Below are 5,440 nucleotides of genomic sequence, written 5' to 3' on the forward strand. Positions count from 1 at the left end.
GCCATGCCAAATATACTCAATGGAATAAACATGATTTTCAGATGCATATTAACCATGGATACTCAAGTAATTTATAGACATAATTTTTTTAACCTTTTGATGTTATTCCAAAATTTGATTCTTGGAAACTCAGTAATACTTTATACTTTACTTTCTAAATATATAGTTACTTAGTACTTATCTTTTTCATCTCTTATTTCTCCATTCATTTTTAATTCAGTTTCCAATGTGTATTAAATAAGGATATTTAATCAAATTATATCAAAATTTACATCATTTAAGACTTTCTTAAATTATATGTGTAACTATCTGGTAGCAAGAAGTTAGAGAAAGGTGAACGGAAGCTGAAATAGCACAAGAAGGGAAACACGGGTGGAATTGTAGGTAACGGAGTGAAGAGACTGCTAAATATATAGTCTACTATGAAGAAGGTAGGTCTCTATGCTATGGGTGTGTGTGAGGAAGAGGAAGGGAGAAAACAAACAATAATATATGAAGTGATATATTTTTTGGAACAAAATATCCACGTGCATGAAGAAAGAACAGATTTTCTGATGGTTAAACCAATCTAAGTAGGGGTAAATATAATACCTACTACGTTTAAGTGAGAATAATTAAGACATTGATAAAATAGAGGGTAAAACAATAGGTTTGTTGGGCGAAGTAAAACGTTGATGATTGCTTGAATAAGAGTGAAGTCTATAAGAAAAAAGTGGGAGAAACAAACTAATCCTAGCACTCGTATAAATAGAGCCCTGGTTTCAAGTGCAGGACAGTGTAATACAAACTCTAGACTTTTTAAAATGAGACTTAATTTTTAATTAAATAAAAATTAAAAGAAAAGCATATAATAGGGAAGGAGAAGAACAGAGTCCACAACAAATAATATTTTTTATTACTATCAATGATATCTCTTCACCTTTTGGTAATGAATTAATAGATGCATGACTATTTTTCCTAACAAGTGTTGCTCAAAGGAATCGAACTCTTACCTTTACCCAACAAATAATATGAGCTTAAGAACCCAAAAAAGATTCCTAAGAAATTTGATTATTTCTAAATATTAATTTGATTTTGTAAACCGACTCCTAAGAAACCAAAAAAGATCAAAAGAAATTTGGTATTCTAAAGTAGTGTATTCAACTAAATAAGGAGGGATATATTTAGTTTTTCAATTAAAAAATTTGTTTTTTAGGTCCTAACCATTGTTCTTATGTCATTTGAGCCACTGTTTTTTTTTTTACCTTTGCATTGCATATAGAATATTTCAGATTTCAAACTAATTAATGCTCCCCAAATGTGATATCATTTTCTCCACTATAAAATCACAGTCACAGTTATAGAAAGGAAGAGCTAATTAAGTTTATTGGGACCAAGATGTGTTGTAACTAAGTACTACATAGATTTTCTAGGACTAATTTCTACCATTTCGATGAGATGATTTCTTGTAACTTGGATCAAATTACACACATACTATGTGGTATTTCTGAATCTGAAAGTTCATGGTTATTGGTATTGTGTCCTCTAAAACCTTGAGTGGTTCACTTTCAGCATTCAATTTGACTCCTATGGAACTTGTAGTCATCTTTAATGAAGAAATTAAGTGATCCATGCATTTGAATAAAGGTAAAAAGAAATAAATAGGAAAATGTGGAAGAGAAATAAAGGTAAAAAGAAACGCAATTGCTTCTGATTAGTGTTACATTCAAATGAGATGCCAGCTAGTGGCTACTTTCAAGGAAACGTGGGTGTGTCTAACTTCATTGGTACATTTACATTTACATTTACATTTATAGGAACCATTACGGTTAATAAGTGAAATACCTTCCAAACTCCATATACATTTATTCTTTATTTTCCAATAATAAGCTTATTTATTAATCATGTTTTTCACTTCATATTTTCCTCTTTTTTTTAAAATGAGACTGTTTTAGTCAAAATATATTTTATTTTATCTTATTTATTGATTTCTTAAACTATGTGTTTAACCTTAAGGAAGAGTTTGGTTGGGTAGAGTTAGAGAAGAGAGAGAGAAATAGAAGAGAAATGACAAATTTCTCCCATTTGGTTGAGAGGGAAGAAAGAAGGGAGAGAGAAAAAAAAAGTGGATGAACCACAAAATTTCTTTATCTCAACTTATGAGGAGAAAGTGAGAAGAGAAAGAGAGAATTTACCATTGTTCCAAATTGTGTCACAAACCATATCAATTGAAAATGTTAATTAAAATTATAATACAATTTATAATTTAAATTTATAACATTTATTTTTAATTAATAATAAAACAACATTTTTCTGCCTCTTTTCTTTATTCTAGAGACATTTTGTAATTTGAACCACAAAATTATCACATTCTTCCCATCTTCTATCCAACCAAACAAGAGAGAAAGAGAAGAAATTTTTTATTTCCATTCATTTTCTTTTATTCTTCTCTTATACCAAACATCATAAAAATGTATTGTATTTCTCCTCTTTCTCACCTTTTTCTTTCTCGTCTATTTCTCTCTTCTTATTTTCTCTTGTGAACCAAACAAAGGCTAAATATCAAAAGTTTTGAAACTGGAGAAGTAATACAAAAAGTTAATAAGTAGAAAGAAAAATCTAAAATTTTAACAAATGAAGTTTATGAGTTCATCCAATTATAAAGTCTTTAAATTACTCGTAATTAATATTACAGGAAATGAGTCAAGTTAACTTAGCTTAACTCGTTAAGGATTAACCTAAGTGAGATTCAATGCACACTATTTTTTCAATTCACGATGAGCTCAATTAAAATTTACGACTTTTCAGTTTGCATGACAATATTTGTTTTAATAATATATATAGTAAATTGCATCTTTGAACTTTAGTGAAATTATATATAATACTTCACATTTTTACATCCATGTAAGTATATATATTCATTAAAATTGATACTCTAGAGGTAAGTCTAGTTACATTGATCTCCCTTTAAGGACTAATTTGGGAGTTATGAGATAAAGAGATGAATCAAATGGGAGGAAGGGAAAAGGAAGGAAATCTCATCTCATGTTTGGGAGTATGAAATTTAGATGAATGAAAGTAAACTAATGATAATATAAGAATATTTTTTATTTTTCCTCTAAAAATGTAATTAACAATGAGAAATGAACAATAATGTATAATTATATAATATTACTAAAAATGTTTAGTTATTTTGACATTTTATCTCTAAAAATCCCAAATTGATGACTTTAAAAATTGACATATCTTCCTATCTCCTTCATCTAACTCTCAAACAAGGAGAAGATTTTATAAAGTCGTCTCTTCCCTTCCCCTCCAAAATCTTACTCCTAAATAAAGCCTAAGAGTTAGTTTGACAGCTAAATTTTGGAAAGGAGGAAGTGTTGAAATATATTTTGAACTATATTTTGGTATTTGGTTGATATTGTATTTGACTAGTTATAGTTAGAGTTAGTTTTAGTGGTTTTAGTTAGTTAAGTTTTGTTTTCCATGTATAAATAGTTTACTTTCATTGTAAACTATCATTCACTCAATCCCTTCAATATTCATACATTCTTTCAAACTTCTTGATTAATCAAGAAGATTTCTTTAATGTCTCTTACCAATTTAACAGTAAGGAAAATGAAAGACTTGAGAGCTATGAAATGCACTTCTGAGATGAGTCTCAAGACTTCCTTTTTCATTCACTTCCCTCCAAAATTCAACTCTCAAATTAATACATACGGAAGTGAGTGTAATATTTTAAGGAGGAGAGATGGTAAGTGTAATGTTTTAAGGAGGAGATATGGTAAGTGTAATGTTTTAAGGAGGAAAGATGATGAATATAATTAATGTAATCCTCAAAGGAGGGAACTGGGTTGTTGGTTGTTACATAACAGACACAATGTTTGAGGAGAGAAGAAGATAAGCAAGGCCATAGGTGAGGGAACAGACAACATTATTGTGCAGTCAAGTTGCAAACCCTTATAACCATTAATAGAAACAAAAAACCGATAATTTAGGTACCATTATTTGTGACTTGGCCAAATTAAGATAAGCTTTTGTCTTGAAGGGACACCACTACCTTTTGGTACAAGTGGAAATGCATGGATGAGTAGGATTCTCTAAATTTTAGTTTGTGTAAATTGAACAGATAAATCATATTAGTGACTTAAGGTTTCAACCTGCTTTATATAAAAATAAAAGGTAGATATATCGTATGTACCGACTTTATAAAAGAACTTACTCCATAAGAGCATTTTATTCCAATGATAGAATGCAATGCTTTCATAACCTATTTCCTTATCATTTTTTCTTCTAGTTGAAGATTAAAGATTTTTTTTTCAATATGTAAAGCTTTATTATCAATCGCGCGCTATAGCGGTGCGATAGCAGCGTTGCGGAGGTTGCCGACCCCTCCCCGCGACAAAATAGTGGATAGCAGTGCGGTTTACTGTAGCGGCTGTTGCGGCTGCCATTGCGTTCTGAAATGCCTCCATTTCTCAGGGTTAGAAGGCGCAAAAGGTTGAAGGTGAGTTAAAGGCTGAAACCCTAATTTTTTTTAGTGAAAAAAGTCATTTTTACCCTTACTTTTTTATTGTTAGTCTTCTGATCTAAAAAAACCTTTCCACTTCTCTCTCATTTAATTCATTTATCTTTCTTCTCATTTAATTTAATTCTACTCTATTTTCTCCCCCCACATTTAATTTCTTCCACTCCTTAAAACACATTCTGTTCCAGTATTCCTACACTTTTTCACTAAACTTTCATTTTTCATCTCTTACATTCTGAATTCCCTTATTTTTTCTACATCTTCCTTAAAACACAAAAAAATTATTCCTCCCCCTCACTATTATTTGCCTACTATCTATTCATTTCTACTTTTTGCCTCACATAATCACTTTTTTTTTCTTTCTAAATTTCCCTCTATCATGGCCTCATCTCAACCTCCCACTGCCACACCCATTCCTAATGATGTATTGTTGAAATCCACTAGAAATAATATTGATATGACATGGGAATGGAATCACATGAAAGATTCTAACAATAAAAAAAGTGTTACTTGTAATTTTTGTGGTCATACTAGTACTGGTGGGATAACCAGAGCCAAGAAACACCAAATGGGAGTGACAGGGGATGTAAGTGCTTGCAAGGAAATTCCAGCAGACATAAAACAACAAATTATGGATGATTTTTGTTTGGTTTTTGTCAAGTACAACCAAACACTTAAATAACGATTTGACTTCCATGATTTAACTGATGTAATTAAGCTAAATGACATTGATGATTGTTGTAATGAGTGGCTGACAGGAAGAGTTGGTGAAGATGGAGAAGTAGTTGAAGAGGATGAGTATGTATTTTCAGACGATATCTTGACTTGGGGGGCTGTTTCTAGTGCAGTGGGGGCTGGTGAGCCATCAAAACTGACTAGGCAGCAAAAAGCATCTGCTTCTAGTTCTAGACAGCAAGCAATATCTGCTAC

The sequence above is a fragment of the Lupinus angustifolius genome, unplaced genomic scaffold (assembly GCF_001865875.1).
Source record: "Lupinus angustifolius cultivar Tanjil unplaced genomic scaffold, LupAngTanjil_v1.0 Scaffold_50_78, whole genome shotgun sequence".
Classification (NCBI taxonomy): domain Eukaryota; kingdom Viridiplantae; phylum Streptophyta; class Magnoliopsida; order Fabales; family Fabaceae; genus Lupinus; species Lupinus angustifolius.